At 43.3% G+C, this 24730-nt stretch overlaps 1 pseudogene; it reads right to left on the bottom strand.

Moving 5' to 3' along the window:
- Window positions 1-3076: 3076 nt before the first annotated feature.
- Window positions 3077-22403, bottom strand: LOC125894214 (uncharacterized; annotated as a pseudogene).
- Window positions 22404-24730: the final 2327 nt, after the last annotated feature.

Below are 24730 nucleotides of genomic sequence, written 5' to 3'. Positions count from 1 at the left end.
CGGTGCCTGGACAGCGTGACGTGTGTGGTTGTGCTGCTGCCGTGGTCCTGCCAGATGCCTCCTGCTGCTGCTGCCATCATTAGTCATTAGTCATACTTCTACTGTTATTATACACATATGACTATTGTCACACATGTATACTGCCAGATATTAATACATACTTTCAACATATTGTACCACAGTAGCCAGAACTATAATATTATGACTTTCAATAATGTTGTTGTAAGCTACTGTCATTACCTGCATCTCTCTCTCTCTCTCTCTCTCTCTCTCTCTCTTTCTTTCTGTCTCATTGTGTCATGTGGATTACTGTTAATTTGTTATGCTGATCTGTTCTGTACGACATCTATTGCACGTCTGTCCGTCCTGGAAGAGGGATCCCTCCTCAGTTGCTCTTCCTGAGGTTTCTACCATTTTTTTTCCCCGTTAAAGGGGTTTTTTTGGGGAGTTTTTCCTTATCCGCTGCAAGGGTCATAAGGACAGAGGGATGTCGTATGCTGTAAAGCCCTGTGAGGCAAATTGTGATTTGTGATATTGGGCTGTATAAATAAAATTGAATTGAATTGAATTGGATTTTTGTGGTTGAAGGTCAAAGTCTGTGACCTTGCATCTGTCTTATTCTCATGAACATGATAGCTCAAGAACACTCTGAGGGAATTTCTTTAAATTTGACACAAACATCCACTTGGACTGAAGAATAAACTGACTGAAATTAAATTTCGTGGCTGAAGGTCTTGGGTGCCCATCTTAAAATGTGCTGATTGTGTGGTTTTTGTGCTGTTGGGGGGAAGATATGCGTTAAGCATCCATGCTTTCACAGACATGGATGTCAACTGTAAGAGAAACTCGACTAGTGTGCGTAGGCATACATCCGCGGGTGGTAATTCTAGTTTTATACTGTAGCATGTTACATGGGGTGCAACAAAGCATGACTGACAAAACAAAACATTGGGGGTTTTAGTGTAGTACAACATGCAGCATTTTGCAGCTGTAGATGTGGATGTAGAGCAGATTAAGAAGGTCATGGCTATATTTAGAACTGAATGGAGCAACTGATGATTTGGGCACAGCAGTGCTGTGTCAAAATTCATCACACAGTAACCAAACAGCTTCCAGATGCCTACAAATGTGCCAGTTTGCATCCTCCTCTAAATAAATTAATGCAGCCATACAGTGTCAGTACAATGTGTTCTTATGTCACCACATGTTGTATATATCATACATTACTAAAATAAGATAAGCCCTGATGAAGTTATTGTACTTCCCACATCCTAAATGTTTCCTGTTGTATTCTCTGCACTCTCCTCCCCTGCTGCAGCTGCAGTCATATAACTGTTCTGAAGCCCTCTGTTAGCAATCATTAGTGTTAATCGTTAGTCATAATTGTCTTAATTGCAATCTCATTTGTCTTAATTGTTTTCATTGCACAGAGAATTTAGATCACTTTGATTGAAAAAGACAGGGTAAATGGATTGCTGTTAAAGTCCACTGCAGGACACCTGCATGTTTGTCAATAAACTGTGAAGGCATGAATGGACGTGTAGTTTTTGAGCTTATTGTCAAGAATGGTTAGTCATGATTGTAATATTCCAGTGTAGCAGACAAAGAGAGTAAGTAAACAGTATTACATGATTGTTGGTACTGATTAGTGCTGATTGTTTAAAAGAGATAGAGTTATTAAAAGTTTGAGAATGTCACCTGAAGTGACTGGGGTATGCTTTGTTCCCACTCTAAATGTAAATGTTAATGATTACATTGCATTTTCTGGCTTTCTTAAATAGTAGACTGACAGCAAACGCCTCTTGCCATTAACTTCTCGCTCCCACTTAAAATCCCAGCAGGAGGTGTTCTGACCGCAAAAAAATGACTGCATCAAAATGAAAGAAATATAAAGACAGAAAAACACTGAGACAGACGCTGTCACATATCACACACAACTTTTACACTGCAGGACCTTGAAACTAAACAAGACTGTTTACCAAAACCCATTTGTAACTTAATTGTATGGATATTAGACAGAAATGCAAAGGTATCATTTTTAAAAGAGAGGAATTAAGTTTTGCATAGGGAGTGAAACATTTCAATCACTTAATACATACAGTTGATTAAAACTTTGGCTTTATATTATTATGCCCAGTTCAGACCACTGATTCGGAATGAGACAAAACCATTTTAGAACATTATAGAGAAAGGTTGCAGTGGTGTGACCTGGCCGGTCTGAGCTTGACTCTAGTTGGCTGATGGTGTCAATAGAAGTCTTCTAATGTAAAAAATGTCACGTGTTTCAACAGCCAATCAGCTTGTAGTGAAGTCCACCAAAATGACTGTAGACCGTGTGTTCGCTTGCTGCAGCAGGTGCTGCATTCCCGCTGAGCCCTCTGTTTCCATCCTCATGGTGTGCTGGTGTTGGACAGTGGGTTGCTGCAGAACGTTGCAGAACAGCACATTGCAAGTAGCCGCCTATTTCACCTTGTCTCATCACGACTCTTCTGTTTGAACTGTGCTTGAGGTCTGACCATTGATTCTATCAGTTATGATAAACTTATACATACCAAAGTAACTGCTTAAATCTGCATCTGGAAACATTAGCTAAGCCAAAAGTATCAAGAGAAGACAATGAAGGCAGATGGTAAAATATGACCCGCACGCTCCATTGTGAATATGCATCACACTGAACTCCTGCTTCAGCTCTGAATTACAGTACCTGTAGTAGTTTTATGAACTGTATATTTCAATACAATGAAAGATTATTAGTAGGGATGCACAATATTGCATTTTTTGCCGATATCTGATATGCCGCCATATAACAACTCACTCAAGTTTTCAGTGCGCATGCGCCTGCGCGTGCAGCCTGTTGCAGTCGCTCCTGCTTGTTTTCTCAGTTTTCTTACTTTTTTGCTTTATTAAGTTTGGTATTTGTGCTGGCTTTTTGTGATTGTCATTTTGAAACTGCGCTCTCTCAAAACATGCTGATTGAGAGAGTTGTACTCGTTTTTCTCACCCTGGAATTACTTATTTCATTCGGACCCAGCACCATTGCGCAACAACTTCATGGCCGCATTGTTTACTCCAGAGATCAGCTGATCGCACTGAGGCCGGCCGGCTTGGCGGCCGGAACATCGGAGATACCAGCTGAACTGTGGAGGAAAACACACAGAGGATGCAGGGGAGGAGGTAAACAACGGCGGAAAAAAGCAGGGTTTAGACAACGGAGGCTTACGCTAGGGCCACACAGCCCGCGGAAGTGCTGCGAAGCGCAGCACACCGAAATTCTCTCGCGTGCCGGAGCATTTCCGCTGTTTTCTCCGTCACATTTGGGGCTGTTTTTCCATCATGGGTAAGTAAATAACCTCATAAAATTATAACATCATGTTTTCCTAACAACTGTACATGTATGTGCACTTCTTAGTAATGACTATTATCCATGAATGAATGTCCACAGTAGGCTGGTAGGCTACATACACACACAGAGGCTGCATACACACACAGAGGCTACACAGACACACACACACTCACACACAGACAAGGAGTGTATGTTACCAGCGTTGTGTAGTTTGGTCTGTATATAGGCAGTTGAAATACCAGTTTGTAAATCTACTCTTGATTTTACTAAATCTGGTGTTTTCTCTTCAAAAACTCCGCTGGTTCTGACGTCTCTGCCCCTCTCTCTATCTGTTTGCGTGTGTGTGCCCCCACCCCCACCCCCTATAGCCGGCCCACTCTGTGTCTCTCTGTCTCGTGTGTGTGTGTGTCTTCATCTCTCTCGCGCTCTGTTTAGATAACACTGACAATATGTATATAAACACACACACACACACACACACACATATATATATATATATATATATATGTATATATGTGTGTATATATATATATATATATATATATATATATATATACACATCGCATTTGTCAAACGTGGTATTTTATTTTGAAATTCGTTTGATTCTGAAAATTGACCGGATTCTGTTGTTATTACTTTGTTTGATTTCCTGCCTAGCTTGACACATTCCCTCGCGGCTCGCGCAGAAAATAGACCAGACGCCGAACTGATCGCTGCAAATCGTGAGCCTGCCGCGGAGCTTCCCAGCGCGGCGCGGACAGTGTGGACGACACAGTCGGTTAACATGGGCGCCGTAAGGAAACTGCCTTCTCTTCTCGGCGCTTCGAGGCTATTCGCGGCGCTTCCGCGGGCGGCAAATAAGATGGATGAACTGACAGCGGTCGCCAAAAGTCAGAAGGAGTACCGGGAATGTAGTCTTATGTGCTTCACTGAGACATGGCTTCACCAGGACATTCCCGACAACAACGTCTCCATCAGCGGCTTCCAGACTGTTCGGGCCGACCGGGACTGCACCAAGAGCAGTAAGCACAAAGGAGGGGGGCTTGCTGTTCTAGTAAATAACTGCTGGTGCAGTCCTGACCATATTTCTATAAGGAACATATCTGTTGCCCGGACATTGAACTGTTTACTGTTGGACTCAGGCCATATTATTTGCCCAGGGAGTTTTCACATGCCATTATTGTAACTGTTTACATCCCCCCCTCTGCCAACCCAACGTCGGCATGTGACGTCATTCACTCCGCCATAGCCCGCCTGCAGACTAAGCACCTGAGTGCCTTCATAGCTATCTTGGGTGACTTCAACCATGTCACCATGGCAACAACATTACCCACATTTACACAGTATATGAGCTGTCCTACCAGAGAAGAGAGAACACTGGACTTGCTGTATGCAAACGCCAAAGATGCATACAGCTGCTCCCCCCTCCCCCCTCTGGGTAGGTCAGACCACAACCTGGTGCACCTCAACCCCTGCTATGTACCACTAGTCAAGAGCCAGCCTGCGACCATGAGGACAGTGAGGAGATGGTCGGTGGAGACTTACGAGACACTGCAGGGCTGTTTTGGTGTGACAGACTGGCAGGCACTCTGTGAGCCACATGGGGAGGACATCAATGGGCTCACAGAATGCATCACGGACTACATCAGTTTCTGTGTGGACTCCACTGTCCTAGCCAGGACTGTCCATTGTTACCCAAATAACAAACAGTGGGTAACAAAGGACATCAAAGCCATCCTCAATGCAAAGAAGAGGGCCTTCAGAGCTGGTAACAGGGAGGAGGTGAGAACAATACAGGGGGAGCTGAAGATGAAGATCAGGGAGGCTAAGGAGAGGTACAGGAGGAAGCTGGAGAGGAAACTCCAGCAGAACAACATGAGAGGTCTGGAGTGGAATGAGGACCATCACTGGCTTCAGGACCAACAACCACAGAGGAGTTGAAGGCAGCATGGACAGGGCCAATGAACTGAATCTGTTTTTTAACAGATTTGACACTGCTGGACCTGCCCCCCCCCCCCCCCCCCCTCCCCCCCGACTCTTATGCTGTCGGTCTTGGTCAACCATCTCCCACTCCGCCCTCCTCCCCCACTCCTCCCTCTCACACCTCAACACCCTCCTGCTTGACCCCCCCCCTCCTCCTCCTCCTCCTCCTCACACCTCCTCTCAGTCAGACTGACTGCTCTCTCCATCATGAGGACTACACCCCTCCCCCACGTGTCGTCACCTCCACAATGTGCTTCACTGCTGACCATGTGAGAAGACAGCTGATGAGACTCCACTCAAATAAGGCTGCAGACCCTGATGGTGTCAGCCCCAGGGTGCTCAACGCCTGTGCCCTCCAGCTATGTGGAGTACTTCAGCATGTCTTCAACATGAGCCTGAGTCTCCAGAGGGTCCCCTTGCTGTGGAAGACATCCTGCCTCATTCCTGTGCCTAAGACGTCACGTCCCAGTGGCTCCAAGGACTACAGACCCGTGGCATTGACCTCCCACATCATGAAGACACTGGAGAGACTTGTCTTGGAGCAGCTCCGGCCCATGGTCAAGCCACTTTTGGACCCCTTCCAGTTCGCCTATCAGCCCCGACTTGGAGTTGAGGACGCCATCATCTACCTGCTCAACCGCGTCTACGCGCACCTGGACAAGCCGGCGAGCACTGTGAGGGTCATGTTTTTTGACTTCTCTAGTGCGTTCAACACCATACGTCCAGCTCTACTGGGTGACAGGCTGACAGCAATGCAGGTGGATGCCCCCCTGGTGTCCTGGATTGTAGACTACTTGACTGGCAGACCACAGTATGTGCGCTTGCAACGCTGTGTGTCAGACAGAGTGGTCAGCAATACCGGGGCCCCGCAGAGGACTGTCCTCTCTCCCTTCCTCTTCACCCTCTACACCACGGACTTCAGCTATCGCACTGAGACCTGCCATTTTCAGAAGTTTTCTGATGACTGTGCTATAGTTGGATGTATCAGCAAGGGTGATGAGGATGAGCACAGGGCTGTTGTGGATAACTTTGTCACATGGTGTGAGCAGAACCATCTGCAGCTCAACGTGGCAAAGACAAAGGAACTGGCTGTGGATCTGAGGAGGACCAAGACACCGGTGATCCCTGTTTCCATCCAGGGGGTCAGTGTGGACATTGTAGAGGACTATAAGTACCTGGGGGTACACACTGACAATAAACTGGACTGGGTTAAGAACACTAACGCTCTCTACAGGAAGGGCCAGAGCCGTCTCTATTTTCTGAGGCGACTGAGGTCCTTCAACATCTGCCGGACTATGCTCAGGATTTTCTATGAGTCTGTGGTGGCCAGTGCTATCCTCTATGCTGTTGTGTGCTGGGGCAGCAGGCTGAGGGTGGCGGACGCCAACAGACTCAACAAACTGATCCGCAAGGCTAGTGACGTTGTGGGAACAGAGTGTGACTCTCTGATGGTGGTGTCAGAGAGGAGGATGCTGTCTAAGCTACAAACTATCTTGGACAATGTCTCACACCCAGTCCACCATGTGCTGGTCAGGCACAAGAGTACTTTCAGTTGGAGACTCATACCACCAAGATGTACCACTGAGTGCCACAGGAAATCATTCCTGCCTGTGGCCATCAAACTGTACAACTCCTCCCTCTGAGTGGCCCTGAGACTTTTTCACACACTGCAATAATTTAATTTAACTTGTGCAATAACCCCATTTCACCCTGACTGTATATATTCTGTTTGTGTAAATAATCTTGTTCAGTTTACAATATATATATATATATATATATATGTATATATATTTGTGTTTATGTTTGTTAATAATTCCTGTTTATTTAACTATATATTTGTTAATACTATTGTTTAAATTTCTTATATTTTCACGTATCTTTCCTCTCTTGCAAGGAGCACCTGTAACATGAGGTTGGCGCTGTGAAGCAGCGAGGGGTGGGTCTGACTCACAGACTGTAGCGACACCTCGCAGACAGCCTGTCACTCAAGCGACCCCGCCCTTAAATATGTGTAACTTTGAGCATTTATAAAATGTAAACAGGTGAGTTACAAAAAAATCACCCCTATACAGTTGTCATGAATGTTGAAATTAGCTATAGAGACCACAACTGTTTTTTGTACCAAGCTGTAAACGTGTTTATTTCTGCCGTAAATTTGGGCGTTTTAACAAGGGGGCCTATGAGGATTAACTCAGTTTTGGAGCCAGTCTCAAGTGGTCATTCGATGAACTGCAGTTTTTGACACTTTTGCACTAACTTCATTTTTCAGCCTTGGAGGTTGCCCCTTGGTGGATATTAGTTCACTCTCTGTGCGTTCAGAGACAACTTTTAAAATACAATGCAAATTCTACAAAAGTTGGCATACTGTGAAGAGAATAAATATAACCAGAATGCAATGATTTGCAAATCTTTTTTGACCTATATTCAATTGAATACTGTACAAAGACAAGACATATCAGGTTCAAACTCATAAACTTTGTTTTTTTGTAAAATGTACACTCATTCTGAATTTGATGTCTGCAACACATTACAATAAAATTATGACAGGAGTATGTGTACCACTGTGTGACATCACCTTTTTTAACAACACTCAGTAAGTGTTTGGGAAGTGAGGACACTTACTGTTGAAGTTTTGAAAGTGAAATTCTTTTCCATTCTTGCTTGATATATGACTTCAGTGTCTGAACAGTCTGGAGTCTCTGTTGTCTTATTTGTTCTTCATAATGCGCCACACATGTTCAGTGGGAGACAGGTCTGGACTAAAGGCAGGTCAGTCTAGTACCTGCACTCTTACTACAAAGTCACACTGTTGGAACACATGCAGAATATGTCTCATTTTCTTGCTGGAATATGCACGGATGTCGTTTGGATGGCAACATATGTTACTCCACAACCTGTATGTGCCTTTTAGCATTAATGGAGCCTCCACATATGTGTAAGTTACCCATGATGCCATGGGCACTAACACACTTCCATACCATCACAGATGCTGGCTTTGAACTTTGAGCTGGTAACAATCTGGATTGTCCTTTTCCTCTTTAGCCTGAAGGCCACAACATCCATGATTTCCAAAAACGATTTGAAATCTGGGGGCGGCACGGTGGTGTGGGGGCGGCACGGTGGTGTGGTGGTTAGCACTCTCGCCTCACAGCAAGAGGGTTGCCGGTTCGATCCCGCGCGTGGGAGCCCTTCTGTGTGGAGTTTGCATGTTCTCCCCGTGTCAGCGTGGGTTCTCTCCGGGCACTCCGGCTTCCTCCCACAGTCCAAAGACATGCAGATTTGGGGACTAGGTTAATTGGAGACTCTAAATTGTCCGTAGGTGTGAATGTGAGCGTGAATGGTTGTTTGTCTCTATGTGTCAGCCCTGCGATAGTCTGGCGACCTGTCCAGGGTGTACCCTGCCTCTCGCCCGATGTAGCTGGGATAGGCTCCAGCCCCCCCGCGACCCTCAAGAGGATGAAGCGGTTAGAAGATGAATGAATGAAAGGATTTGAAATCTGGATTCATTAGACCACAGCACACCTTTCGTCTTTGTGTCAGTACACCTCAAATGAGCTCAGGCGCAGAGAACTCGGCAGTGTTTCTGGATGTTGTTGATATATGGCTTTCACTTTGCATGGTAGAGTCTTAAAGAGGACCTATCATGCTTTTTGGGGTTTTAACTCTTCTTTGGTGTGTTATTTAGCATTTTATTCTTCTATAAGGTCTGCTATGTAGAAAAAAAACAGGCTAAAGGGAGTTCTGTCTCCCCATAGACTCACAGCTCCTCAGCTGCCTGAAATGGCTCGTTTGAATTCCTGCCTTTACTTCCATGACTTTATTGGCTCACAGTGTAACAAATTATCAATGCACACAGTGTCACCTGCAGGCCACTGAACCACATCCCCAAACAAGCCTTTTCTGAGCAAAACCGAAGCAGAGGCTGCGGAGAGTTTGAGCTGATGAGGCGACGGCACGTCAAGGAGATGCTGCTTTTGTCAGTGTGACCTCAAATTACCCTTGTTGAGACTGCAAAAAGAAGAAGAAATGAAGAAAAAGTTTTTGGAATTTATTTTTCGATACTATTCCTCAGCAATACAATCCAGACATTTTATTGTGTTACCTCCATTTTCCTGAGGACTACTTCACAAACTGGCAACAGTTTCCAGCTGGATTTTTACAGCACTTACTCTTGAAAGAGGGGGCAGTTCCTTTTGTTGGACAAATCTGGGGATTCGGGATTACAATCTCTAAGTATGCTTTATGAGTTGCTGCCACCGAGTTGTCGGTGAAAAATTCTCAGTCATCCAGGTCATGGTAATCATAAGTGCTATATCGTAGGCAACTGGACTTGCTTGCGTTTCTTGAAGAAGTTTCGCCTCTCATTCAAGAAGCTTCTTCAGTTCTAAATGACTAGTATGAAGTTGCAGGCTATAAACCCTGTGTGGATGGTAACCCTTGCAGAGTCATAGGGGTCATGTGAGCTCTTAATTTCAGAGTCGTTATGGTCACAATGTGAGTCGTTGACCCACCTGGCCACCATGTGAGTTGTTAGGGTCAGGTGACACCAGGGGTGAATGGGTGTGAAGTCATCTGGGGAGGGATCCCAAGACTGCATTGTCGGTGGGGGATAAGTAGTGTCGTAAGCCACCCCCTCTGTTTAACGATGGTCGTTCCAGCTTGATGTAGATGGCTTCTTTTACTCTTCTTTCAAACCGTCTTTCCTTCCTGGCCAAGATATGCACATTGCTGTCCTCTAAGGAGTGTCCCTTCTCCTGTAGATGTAAGTGGACAGCTGAGTCTTGCTCTGAGGAGCTGGCTCTCCTGTGCTGTGCCATGCGGTTTTGGAGTGGTTGTTGTGTCTCCCCAATGTAGAAATCTGTGCATTCCTGGCTGCACTGAATTGCATACACTACATTACTCTGCTTATGTCTGGGTGTTTTGTCCTTGGGGTGGACAAGTTTCTGTCTCAGTATGTTACTGGGTTTAAAGTGCACAGGGATGTGGTGTTTGTTGAAAATCCTCCTGAGTTTCTCAGACACTCCTGTGACATAAGGAATGACAATGTTGTTACGTTTTTGTGTTGCCTCTGGGTCTTTTTGAGGGTTTTGCAAAGGCCCAGTTGGGATAGCCACAGGTTTTAAGTGCTTCCCTGAAGTGTTTCTGTTCCTTCGCCTTCCCCTCTGTTCTAGTGGGCATGTTTTCAGTCCGATGATTCAGTGTCCTGATAACTTGTGCTCCAGTGGGTGGTGACAGTCAAACAGCAGGTATTGGTCATTGTGGGTAGATTTTCTGTACACCTCTATGTTTAGGTTTCTGTCCTCTCCAATGTGCACTGCACAGTCTAAGAATGGTAGACTGTCTCCTCTGACATCCTCCCATGTGAATTTAATGTTGGGGTCCACTGCATTAATGTGTTCCGTGAAGGTTTCCACTCAGTTTTGATTTCGACCCAGGTGTCGTCCACATACCTGAACCAGTGGCTAGGAGCAGTTCCTGTAAAGGTGGTCAGCACTCTCTTCTCCACATCTTCCATGTAAAAATTGGCCACTATAGGGGACACCGGTGAGCCCATAGCACAGCCGTGCTTTTGTCGGTAGAAACCCTCGCTGTACTTGAAGTAGGTGGTGGTCAAACAAAGGTCCAGCAGATCACAAATGGGGTCTGGGGTGAAGTTGGTCCTTACTGGAAGGGAGCTGTGTTGTAGCAGACATTTCCTCACTGTCTTAACTGCTTCTTTGGTGGGAATGCAGGTGAAAAGTGAAGTGATGTCGTATGACCCTATAGTTTCATCAGAGTCCAGTGTTATCTCTCTGGTCTTGTTGATAAAATCCTGAGAGTTCCTTACATGGTGTGGAGTGTTACCAACCAATGGAGCTAAGATCATAGCTAAGTGTTTGGAGATGTTGTACGTGACTGAGTACCACGTTGCAGGTATAACAGATACAAGAACTCGTTTATTCCATTGTCAATCAAATTGATTAATGAGGAGTGTGTCTGATATATATGTTATGTATTTAATTTGATGCACTGAGGCTAACTGGGTGACTATGTGTTTTAATGTGTGTATTTCTATGTTGGTATCTATATGTTGATTGTAGGTATGTGTATGCTGACCACTAGCTCCAAGTCAAATTTCTCTAAGGAGACCAATAAACGAACTGAAATGAACTGAACTGAACTGAACTGAGTTAATGCTGCTGATGATGGGTCTGTGTGGTGCTGCTTCCTTGTGTGTCTTGGGTCCATAGATGCATGGGATGGCCTCACCAGGGTACAGTTGATAATACAGTGGTCTTGTCCTTTTCCAGTTTTTGTAGATAATCTATGACTTTATTTTTGTAGCCACTGGTAGGATCATGCCTCAGTGTTTCGTATGTGGCTGTGTCATTGAGCAGAGCAGTGATTTTGGCATGGTAATCCGCTGTCTTCAGCACCACTGTGCATTTCCTTTTGTCTGCCGGCAAGATGGTGATCTTCCGGTCTTTCCTCAGTGATTCCAGGGCTTTCCTCAATGGTGAGGTTGAAGGGTGGTGTTTTTGCTCCGGCGAGAGCTGCTAATACCTTTAACTGCCTCTGTGTCTGCCAGCTTGTTGTTTCTGATGGCTGTCTCTGTTGCTGTGATAAGATCTACCACCAGTATCTGTTCTGGTATTATGGCAAAGTTCAGTCCCTTGGCCAGGACATCCTTTTCTGGTTGAGTGAGCTCTCTGTCTGATAAGTTTTTTAACCACTTCTCATGTATGTCCGGATGTGCTGTGTTGTGATCCTTGTTTCTCCAGGTCAGCACGTCTGTTCTATTAAAGATGTTATGACGGGACTGTAGTGTCAGGAATTCTCGTGTCTGCCGTTCCTGGACACTACAACACCATCCCTGGCCTCGTCCCAAGCCTCGTAAACATTGGAGGTCGCCGATGCCGCTGTTGGGTCTAAAGTAGAGGTAGATGCAGAAGATGTCGATGGCAGTGTGGCACCAGTGAAGGAGAGGAGAGATCTTCTTAATGTATGTACATTTATTGTTACATTTATGTTCATGGACGTAGATGTGTGTGTCTGTGTGCTGAGTTGGTTATGCAAATCCAAATAGTAATGTAGCTCTACATGCTGACAATTCATTTCAAATTCATTTTTAAAGACCACTTGACTTTGCAATTTCTGAGTTACCATAATAATAACAAAAAGGAAGCAAATAGCTCAGTTTTACACCTTCCAACCAGATATATAAAGTCCAACATATAAACAGTAAAAATATTCTTTCATACCTGCTGGGTAAATAAAAATAGTTTTAGCTTTTTCTTAAAACTCATAACATTACTTTCTGAGACCAGAAAAAATGGTAATTCATTCCATGCCACCATTGCTCTGTAATGCATTGTTTTCTGTTTTAAATTAGTTCTACGTAGGGGTAACAAAAACCGACCCTCAGACGACTGTCGAGTAAAATGATATTGTGTATCTGAAAAAAATGCTTAAGTCCTGTAAAATATTTCTGGTGTTTTTGTTGTTATTATGTTTTTGATAAGACATATTAGTGAATACTGCACCCTGCATTTCACACTTAAAGGGAAATTTCGGTTTATTTCAACCTGTCTCCTATCGTCCTAAATTTGTTTCAAGTGACTAGTGACATAATAATAATAGTTAGCATGTTAGCTGTTAGCCTAGATACAGCCGGGCGCATAGTAGCGTCAGACCTGTTAAAACTTAAGTGAACGGTCATAATTCAAGTGCAAAGTTAGTCCACTAAACAAGCTTTATTTCCACAAAGACCGCCTCATATCGTTAGAATAAATGTCAGAGAACATATAGAAAACGACATGTAAATGTGTTGTCTTACCTTACCGGTGTGGTGCCATGTTTGTTTACCATTTAGCTCTGTTTTCCAAAGCACGGCCGAAATATCGTGAGAACAAGCAGCGATCTCATACCGTGCCTGAAATCTCGTGAGAACAAGCACCAACAGCTGGAAGGCAGAACCGGACAGTAGCCTGAAAAGTTCATTCATTTATTTTATGAAAGATTTATAGAATAATGGCTGACTTTTTGCCAGACTTCGACTTTGTGGAGGAGGAATTTGATTTTGCAGAGTTTGATGGCCGCCCTTATTTATTTGAGCCAGAATACACTGATGAAGAGCTTCGTGAAACTGAAGAACGGAGGAGGAGAGAGAGAGAGGTGCAACAGGTAGAGGACGAGAGAGGAGGAACGGCTGCTGCAAGGCTGCGTAGCTCTGGAGATTGGTGGTGTACCTGTGAATGCTGTGCCCCAGTGCCCACAGAAGAGGAATGCCTCTGTTGCAAGGAATGGGACCGGTTGCAGCCTTATTTTCAAGGTCTGGATGTGACCGAAGACGAGACACCTCCACCTGGAGTAATGTTAGTGTCCAGCTGGGCTTTATCTAGAGCTCGCAAGATTTCAGGCACGGTATGAGATCGCTGCTTGTTCTCGCGATATTTCGGCCATGCTTTGGAAAGCAGAGCTAAATGGTAAACAACTTGAAACAAATTTAGGACGATAGGAGGCAGGTTGAAATAAACCGAAATTTCCCTTTAACCAAGCTAAACAATCATTCATTGTACTTACATTTGTTTGGTATGGGCATTGAAGGACTTAACGAGCTGCTTTATTTTGGGCTACCTGTAACCTGTTCAAATTATTTCCTGATGTACTGGACCAAATTACAGAACAATAGTCTAAGTGTGACAACACCAGTGCCTGCACCACTTGCTTCAATAAAAGATTAGACATAAATTTTCTGCAGTGTTTAATCACAGCCATACCTCTACCCATTCGTTGCACTATTTGATCTACTTGGTTGTTCCAGGACATTTGACTATCTACAGTAATTCCTAATAGTTTTACTTCGGTTACTTGATCTATCTCTGTATCACCCATGGATATGTGAAGCTTAGGTGCTTCTCTTAAAGAAACCCTTACCTTTCTGGAAATTTTACACTTTTCTTTGTTTAGGTTGAAATGCTATTAATAAGCTGATGGCACACTAAAATATAAGTGAATTCCACCAGAGATGAAAACTCATCATTATACCATTCTCATATGGTTCTAAGAAAACTCAGACCGATCATTGCATTCGGACCGAATGCAATGATTGGTCGGAGTTTTCTCTTGTCCTGTCTGTCTTCCCCACGTGGAGGCCTCCGACGGACGTAACCACTCGCGTAACCACCCCCCACACCCTCCAACCCTGAGTCTGTGAGACAACAAACCAGCTGTTTGCAGCAGCCTTCTGGCGAACGTCCGCTCGCTCGATGCAAAATGGATTACATCCGACAACGGAGATCCACTAACTGAGGAGTGAGGGACTGTTGCGTCCTTGTGTTCACTGAGACATGGATGAATGGTAACATATAAGACGCCGGTGTTGAGCTCAGGAGGCTAACGCTACATAGAGCAGACAGGGAGGCTGCATCATCTAGTAAGCTCCGTGGTGTAACGTTATACACAAACAATTCATGGTGCTGTGATGTGTCTTTCTTATATGTTGCACAAATTGTTTTTAAATGTTTTATTTCTTTTTGCTTGGGGTATGCGAAATGTCAGTTCGTTTTTTTGTGCTGCGCATAAAAATGACAAAGAAGTTCAGTTCAGTTCAGTTGTTATATATGACAACACAGCACCCAGTTGCTAATGGCTAACGTTAGCCTACTGTAGCGTAGCCTCTGAAACATTAACGTTATCTTCCTTGTGCGTTTCCACTTACTAGTAACATTAACGCTACTATCTAACGTTAGCACTGTAACCTTATTCTAAAACCCATCGGTCATCACTGGTTAAGTTTTAAAAGTCCGGGGTTGCATTTGTAACGTTACACTCGCCCTCCTCTTCCGTGTATCTAACGTTACCATGACAATGCCTACGTCTATCATGGATGTAATGAGGACGTAATGGAGGAGGGGGGAGTAGGCCATTGGAGGGAGGTGGAGTTGGAGGAGGAGAATGGGACTTTGGAGGGAGGCAGGAGTTGTGGCTGTTCAAATTTTTTCTAAGTGCTGTGTGAAATGCAAGAAAGGTAAGGGTTGCTTTAATGAATGTTTTGAACCTAAAACTATACATTTGTTTTTTCTCCTATTTAGAACCAGTTTATTTCTTATCATCCATTTTTCTAATTCCTTATTTAAAATTTTAGTCAATTCATCAGTTGTATGTGCTGATGTGTAAATTGTCGAGTCATCAGCATACATCGCAACAGTGGCATGATTCAAAATCAGAGGAAAATCATTAATAATATTTAAAACATTGTGGCACCCCACAACTCACAGCTCTCAGCTCAGAATAACTACCATTAAAGTATCGAGTACATTTCCTATCAGTCAAATAACTTTTAACCCACGCAACAGCAGATGGTTCAAAACCATAACAGCGCAGCTTATTCAATAACACATGGTGATCAAGAACATCAAATGCTGTGCTCAGATCTAGTAATACAGAACCAACAGTTTTTTTATCATCAATTTCCTTCATCCAGTCGTCTGTCATCTGAGCGAGTGCTGTAGCCGTGGAGTGTCCTTTTTTGCATGTTGATATGCTGTATTCAACTCATTTTTACAAAAATAACTTTGAATTTGATCATATATTATTTGCTCCATTATTTTACTGAGGGCAGGTAATAAACTAATTGGTCTACTATTCGTGCCCGAAAATGATTCTCTGCTATTTTTGGTAATGGTAAAATCTTGGCTACTTTCCATTCAGAAGGACAAACACATGTTTTTAAACTCAAATTAATAATATAAGCAACAGGCAGGGCAATCAGATCAGCTACAGGTTTCAATAACTTCATATCAAGGTTGTCAACACCTGAAGGTTTTACTTTACTTTCCCAGTAAGCGCGGGTCATAAGCTCGCGTTGATTAAGTCCCTGCCCTTTGTACACACCGCCCGTCGCTACTACCGATTGGATGGTTTAGTGAGGTCCTCGGATCGGCCCCGCCACAGTCGGTCACGGCCCTGGCGGAAAAAAACTCTCTGTCTCATTGTGTCATGTGGATTACTGTTAATTTATTATGCTGATCTGTTCTGTACGACATCTATTGCACGTCTGTCCGTCCTGGAAGAGGGATCCCTCCTCAGTTGCTCTTCCTGAGGTTTCTACTGGGTTTTTTTCCCCGTTAAAGGGTTTTTTTTGGGGAGTTTTTCCTTATCCGCTGCGAGGGTCATAAGGACAGAGGGATGTCGTATGCTGTAAAGCCCTGTGAGGCAAATTGTGATTTGTGATATTGGGCTGTATAAATAAAATTGATTGAAATTGATTGATTTACTTGCTTGGAGTAATTTCAGTATTTTCTCAGCACTGATGCTTTCAAAAGTAAACTTACACAATTTATTATACATTATTTTGTCTTTAATCAGTTTACTAGAAAATCCATCATCTTCATCATTAGATTGCAAACCATCGCGCATGTTCTGACAGTAAAAAACTGTCCATCTACTTCTAAGAAATGTGGTGTTGATCTCCCTTTTCTGTCCATTAATTCGTCAAGTGTACTCCAGATTTTTTTACTATCTAATTTTGCACAGACAATTTTATTTTGATAATACATTCGCTTCTTTGTCTTATTCAGTTTTGTTACACGATTCCTTAGTCTACGATAAATATCCCACTGTAGTGCATCCCCTGATCTGATTGCTTCAGCCTTGGCTCGATTTCTTTCTGCCATATTATCTCTAAGTTCATTATCCAACCATGGAGCTTTAACATTTCTCACTGTGAGCTTCCTTATTGATGCATGTCTATCAATAATTGACATTAGAAAATCATTAAACATATTTAAAGGCCCTATTAGAATCTTGCTCCTGAAAGACTGTAGACCAATCTACTTACATCACTGTAATACAAAATATCATCAAAATATCGATACATTCTCTTTAAAATAATTTTTTGACCTGCTTTTGGTACTTTAGTCTTTCTTCCTATTGCCACTAAATTTTGGTCACTGCAACCTACAGGAATTGATATTGCCTTTGAAAACAATTCAGCAGCACTTGTGAAAATAAAGTCAATACAAGTAGATGATTTCAAACCATCAGCCCTATAGCAGATTCTGGTTGGAGTCCTAATTACTTGTGTCAAATTACACGTGTTTGCACAGGAAAGCAGCTTAGATCTGAGTGCACAGGATTTTAAACTCCAATCAATATTCAAGTCACCCAGGAAGTACACTTCATTATTTAAATCATATACTCTATCCAGCATATCACATATTAAATCAAGATATATTACATTAGCATTTGTGGTCTATAGCAACACCCGATTAATAGTGATTTTAGATGAGGTAATTGAATTTGTAACCAAATTACTTCCACTCCAACTATCCTTAAATCCTCGCTCACCTTCACTGGAATGTGACTCTGAACATACATTGCCACTCCTCCCCAATTTATATTCCTCTCTAATCTATAAATATTGTATCCATTGATATTTAGTAAAGCATTGTTTATTGTGGGATCCAGATGCGTTTCTGAAATTGCCATTGTGTGCAAATACTGCTCTAAAATAATTTCTGAGATATCCTGTATTTTGATCCTTAAACTGCAGATGTTTAAATGAGCCAGCCTTAATCCTTTCCTCAGTAATGTCAAGTTACTATGCATCATATATTTTCAATATTCTTCCTTTAATAAACATAAATCAATCACTGTCGTTTTAGAGCCAACCTTTGAGCTACATAAAACAAACATACAACCACTAACAACATCAATCATTCTTTCACACCCACATACAATCCCCATACACACTTTACCAAACGACCTCAATGGCTGATGGGTCTTCTTTACTTCAAGAAGTGTTGAATCCACCACCGCCACCACATTACCCACAACATTTGAAGGCAGAGGTCCTTATGGACCAATTTACGCACATAGGCAATTGCCACAACACTCATCTCACAAATCCAGCACCTCATTTATTCCCACAAAACTCATCCGACAATAGAACACACACAAAATGCAGTGCCACTTAGTACTATAAAAACTGCGGACTTGTCCTACACACCCGGTGAGGGCACAGGGCAGTTCTCGTACAACCAAGCAATTTTCAAGAAAGATTAGTCAATACCTTACCTGACTATCCTTTAGTCAGTTATGCATGTTCCTGCAGCTATTCTTTTGAACGTAAAACAGCAAGTATAATTGCTTGTCTAAGCAGCTGCAATAGTCAAGAGTTTACAGAAATTGCACTTTTTTGGTTGTTTAGTGTGAAAGTCACCTTGGCAGCTCTGATATTTTTGTACCACTGAGGTCAGTTGAATTCAAGACCTCTTGAAGTCTTTATGTTTACTTGAACAGTGGTTTTGTGCTTCATTTTAAAAAACAAAACAGCAGAACAGTTCAGTTATTTTAATGTCATTCTCCTGAAGCCTCTTGAAAATTTACTTGAATGCTGTTTTATTTATTGTTTTGAAATATTTGCAGTACAGAGGCATCCTATTTGCACAGTGTTTGTCTTCTTTATTGTCTTAATGACAGCTTGTTTTTGTCTGTTTACAACGACTGATCTGTTTAGAACTAAAATGTCTGAAAAGTATTCAGGTGTGTGTCTGTGTAATTACTCAATAAAAGGGTAAAACCAAGACAGATTAACAAAGCATTCCCACAGGACTATTTGTCACATTCTTTATGTAAATACTGTCATTCAACCAAACAAGACTTGGTAACATTTAGACTATGTAATCATAATTCAAGTGACTTATTCCCAAACTGTTTCAAATGTAAAGAACAAGAAAGGAGTAAAAATATAAACATGAATGCTTAAAACATCTTGTAAACTTGAAATGCTTAACAACTAAAAATGTAGCCATGACCGGCTAAACGCTTTTGGTTAGAGCATTACCTGCTGTGAGTGTTTATGTGTAAGATGCACATTGAGTATTTGACCATTGTTGTTAAACCTGTTATTAGTGAGAGAGAGAGAAAGAGAGAGAGTGTGAGAGAAAGAGAGAGAGAGAGAGACAGAGAGAGACAGAGAGAGAGAGAGACAATACACAATTGCCCTATCATAAATTTCCTATTTCTAATGTTTAACTGTAACCTCTCTCTCTCTCTCTCTCTCTCTCTCTCTCTCTCTCTCTCTCTCTCAATTCAATTCAGTAAGCTTTATTGGCATGACTGTAGATTAACAATATTGCCAAAGACATTAAAATTTACAAATAAAGTACAATAATAAAAGTAAGTCAGAAAACTATAAAAAAATAAATATATGATATATAATACAAAATACACCAATCTACAATACAATACACCAATATATAATATAGAAAAAAAATGAATAAAGAAAAATGTAGATTGTGAGTTACAAGGACTGTAAATATAGACAGGTGTGTCAGGTGTTGTGATGGTTGTCCCTCAGGCTTTGGCATAACCTGACATATGTTGCTGCTGCTAAGCTGCTGACTCTGTTCTCTCCAAGGATGTGTTGCATTTTAGTTTGATCAGGCAGAGAATCAAAGTCAGTGACTTTATGTTTTATTTTTGAGAGGAAGTCGGCTCGGATGTGTTCATACTTGCTGCAGTGCAACAGGAAGTGTGTCTCTGTCTCCACTTGTCTGTGTGGACAGAGCTCACACAACCTGTCCTCTCTGGGCAGCCAGGTCTGCCTGTGTCTGCCCGTCTCTATGGCCAAGCTGTGGTCACTGAGTCTGTACATGGTCAAAGTCTTCCTCAGTTTCTCATCAGTCACGGTGCTCAGATATTCTGCCACCGTGTACTGTCTGTTTAGAGCCAAATAACACTGAAGTTTGCTTTGCGTTTGTGTGGTCGATGTCCAATAGTTAATGTACTGTCCTGTTTGTTTCTCTATAATTTGGTGGGTCCAGATTGTGTGAGGGCTGTGCTGAGGTCTTGTGTTGTTAGAGGAGCTGAGCCTCAGGACTAGCTGGCTGAGGGGGCTCTTCTCCATGTTCTCCTCTTGGCATTGCAGAGCTTTGTAGTGGTAGGAGTTGGGGTCACTTGTTTTAAGGTGTTTATAAAATTTGATGGCTCTTTTTTGAATTCTAATTAAAAGGAGGAATTGGCCTAGCTCAGCTCGGCACCCGTTGTTGGGGGTGTTCCTGTGCACTCTGAGGATGCTCTTGCAAATCTCTGTATGCAGGATTTCGATGGGGTGTTTGTCCCATTTTTCAAAATCTTGATTTGCAAGAGGACCCACACCTCACTACCATACAGAATAATTGGTTCAATTATAGATTTGAATATTTTGAGCCAGATTCTAATGGGCATATTAATGTTTGAAGATTTCTTTATAGCATAGAAAGCCCTTCTTCCCTTCTCTCTGAGATCATCAACAGCCAGGTTAAAGTTTCCCGTGGACGTGATGTGTAGTCCTAAGTATGTGTAGTCGTGTGTGTGCTCCACCTCATGAGAGCCCAGGAAAAACCTGGTTTGGTCTCCCTGACCCCTGGGTTGTTTCTGGAATATCATAATTTTAGTTTTGTCCAGATTAACTGTCAGGGCCCAGGTCTGACAGAAGGTTTGCAGATGATCCAGTTGCTGTTGTAGCGCTTCATGTGATGGAGCCAGCAATATGAGATCATCTGCAAACAGTAGGCATTTAACCTGTGTGTCAGACAGAGTGAGACCAGGGATGTCAGATAGTTCTAGTGATTTGGCCAGTTCATCGATATAGATGTTGAAGAGGGTGGGACTGAGACTGCAGCCCTGTTTTACTCCTCTACTCTGGGGGAAGAAATCTGTTTCCATGTTGTTAATTTTAACAGCACATTTCATATGACTGTACATGGTTTTGATGATGTCATAGACCTTCCCCCCTACACCCTTCTCAATTAATTTTAAGAACAGTCCATCATGCCAAATTGAGTCGAATGCTTTTTTGAAGTCTACAAAACAAGAGAAGATTTTCCTCTTGTTTTGCTGGACGTCTTTATTAATGAGGGTGTGAAGGGTGTAGATATGGTCTGTTGTTCTATGTTTGGGTGTGAATCCTATCTGGCTCTTGCTCAGAACATCATGTTCTCTGAGGAAGTCTTGCAGTCAGCTGTTTAGGATGCTGCAGAACAACTTCCCCAGGTTGCTGCTGACACAGATGCCTCGGTAATTGTTTGGGTCGAATTTGTTTCCACTTTTAAAGATTGGTGTGATGATTCCTTCACTCCAGAGGTCAGGGAAATGTCCGACACCCAGAATAAGGTTAAATAATTTTAATATGGCAATGTTAAATTTATGGTCATCAAATTTTAGCATTTCATTTAAAATGCCATCAGGACCGCTGGCTTTCTTTGGCTGCAGTGCCTGGATTTTAGCCAGCAGCTCTGCTTCAGTAATTTGGTAGTCTAGGGGGTTCTGGTTGTCTTTAATGACTGATTCTAAAATTTGTAATTTGTTGAGGAGATTGTTTTGGGCCGAATTCAGGGAACAGCAGTATACAGACTTTCAAAGTGATTTTTCCAGATGTCACCATTTTGAATAGCCAATTCTTCTTTTTGTGGTTTGCTGAAAGAGTGCCATTTCTTCCAGAAGTCATTGGAGTCAATGGACTCTTCAATTATTTGTAACTGATGCCTCACATGCTGTTCTTTTTTAGTTCTGAGTGTTTTTCTGTATACTCTCAGTGTTTCCCAGTACTGGAGGCGGAGCTCAGGGTTGTCAGGTTGTCTGTGTCAAACCACTCGTCATTGGTCGGGTCTTTTGGTCTGTGGTGCTGGCGCTTTTTCAGACTGGATAAGTCTGCCACATGGTCAAATATGTTGTAGATGTCCTGTACAGCCTGTCTGAGGCCGTCCTGATTGAGGGGATACGAGATGGAAAGAAAACAGTCTAAATGGGATTGAAAGATTGGATTTTTGATTGCTGTCTGGTATTCGTCTTTGCTTTTGTTTGTCCATTTATAAGGTTGTTTTCTGTAGGTCAGATTGCAGGGTTCTACTGTGTGAGGGTCGTTTGCTGTCGTTTTAATGTAGAGTGTGATTTTACTATGGTCTGATAAGGGGGTTAAGGGGCTGACTGTAAATGCTCTCAGGTAGAAGGGGTCTAGGTCGGTGATGCCATAGTCTACTGTGCTGTTGCCAAGAGGAGAGCTATGAGTGTAAAGACCGAATGAGTCCCCTCGAAGCCGACCGTTAACCATGTACAGACCCAATGTTCGGCAGAGCTGTAACAGTTGCTGCCCACTTTTATTGACAGTTTTGTCAAAGTTGTTTCTGCGGGGTTGTGAAGGGAGGGGGATGCTGACTTGACCAGGTATATGTTTGTCTCCCTGTGTGCTGATAAAGTCTGGTTCTGTACCAGTCCTGGCATTCAGGTCTCCACAGATCAGTACACTTCCCTGGGCCTGGAAGTAACTAATCTCATCTTCGAGAATGGAGAAACTGTCTTCATTAAAATAAGGGGATTGTGATGGGGGGATATATGCTGCACACAGGAATACATCTTTATCTGTGGTGATAAGGTCTTTTTTGATTTTGAGCCAAATTGAAAATTCTCCTTTTTTGATTAATTCAATGTATTGTACAAGGTTTGCCTTGTACCAGATCAGCATTCCCCCTGAATCCCTTCCTTGTGTTACTCCCTTTAGCTTGGTGGGGACATTATCTCTATGTAGCCTGAGGGACAACCAGTGGAGACATCTCCTCTACACCAAGTCTCTTGCAATATAAACACATCTGCATTTTCTAACTCTCTAATAAAGTCTGAGGTCCTGCTCTTAAGGCCAAGAGCAGAAGATCTCAGACCCTGAACATTCAAACAAGAGATGACAAAAGATTTAGATTTCATTTGAAACTCAAAAGGCTGCATTTGGTGATCAAAATGAGATAAACTACTAAGTCAAAGAAAATAATTTAAGAGTATCTACATGACATATTATAAAAGGTAACAAATCAATAACTGGTATATTAAATAATCAATACTTATGTACAGTGTAAATGTCCTTTTTTTTTTTTTTTAAACTGTATGAGCACAAGAAATACTCTAATAATAATTCATACAGTGTCTATTGTGGTACCTGTCCAATCAGATGAGAGCAAAGCAGGCTGAGCATCTGCTGAATGTCCCTCAGTTCATTGTGTGGGGTGGTTAAGGTTGGTTCTGCTGCTCTCCGGACCACCTGGGCATAACTCAGTGGGCCAGGGTGTGGCTCTTGTCGCTGTGGTTGGGGTGGGGCCCCTAGGGACAGGAGTGACTGTGGTCTGGCTTGAGGGGGATCATGGTTGCCTTTGTGGGGTCTGATTTGGACATGATGTGGGTGGGGCTGAGGGTGGTCTTGTCTCCATTGTGTTGGTCTGGATGTTGGTTGAGGATGTCTTGGTGTTCTGTGGGGTTGTGGGCTGATGTGCTCCTTCTGCGGGCCGTGGATTGGTCTCTGTTGAGAGCGACGCTTTTCAGTGTTTGGGCGAAGATGGGGACTGTGCTTTTAAACAGATGGACGTGGTCGTAGAGACAGCTGATGTCCGGGGTGGGGTGGTGGGCTAGGTGGACATTGGGTCTCTGTGCACAGTCTCTGGACAGGCTGCTGTTGATCCTGTGGATGGTGTCAGGGTGGAAGTCTTTCCTTGGGAGCAGAGTGGATATGACCACTCTGCTGTTGGGAAGGTGGTGGAGGCTTTCTCTGTCACTCTCTTGAGTGACTCTGACACCCTCTCCTGCTGGCTCCGCAGATCATTGGTGCCAGTGTGGATGATGATGTGACTCGGAGATCCAAGCCGCTCCTCTGACAGCAGGTCTATGGCTTGGTGGGTGTTTGGACACCAGATTTTAGCCACTTTGTGGGTGGGGAAAAGTTTCTTTTCATTAAGGAATTTTCCATTGGAGTCGATGAGGAGGACAATGTCTGTCTTCTCTCTCTGTTGTGCTGGTCTGGTGGAATGAGGAGGTGCTGGTCTGTGGGCTGGATGTGGAGCTGGGGTGGAGGTAGGTTCTTGGATTGGTGGGTCCTGGCTGCTCACAGGGTCCTGGTTGTGGTCTAGTTTTTCATCCAGGTCCTGTGTAGCTCCACCTCTCTCCTGAGGCTGTTCTGACAGAGTGGTGAGTGCTCTGCTGTGCTCCTCTCTCTCCTCTGAGCTCCTCCACCTCCTTTGAGAGAGAGGTAAGTTCTCTCCTGTGCTCCTCTCTCTCTCCTCTGAGCTCCTTCACCTCCTCTGTCAGAGCTGTCAGTGCTGCTAGACGCTGCTCTCTGTCCTGATGCAGCTCTCTGATCTCAGTCCTGAGCAGGCTCAGCTCTCTCCTGCAGCTGTCCCTGTCCTGCCTCAGCATGCCCAGCTCTGTGCTGATGGCACAGGGATCAGGCTGAGCTGTGGTGGGCTGGCATGGCTGTTGGCTGATCAGCTCTCTCAGTTGTACAAGTTCTCTCTCCAGCTCTGTGAATTTCACCTTCAGTTCGGTGATGGTGCGGTTCAGCTGGGGGTCCTGGGACTGCTCTGGGCTGGTGGGCTCCTTCTCTTCAGGGGGCTGCTCAGT

Source organism: Epinephelus fuscoguttatus, linkage group LG9 (genome assembly GCF_011397635.1).
Source record: "Epinephelus fuscoguttatus linkage group LG9, E.fuscoguttatus.final_Chr_v1".
Classification (NCBI taxonomy): domain Eukaryota; kingdom Metazoa; phylum Chordata; class Actinopteri; order Perciformes; family Serranidae; genus Epinephelus; species Epinephelus fuscoguttatus.
Note: the sequence above shows the minus strand (reverse complement) of the source record. Positions and strands in the feature narration are given on the sequence as shown.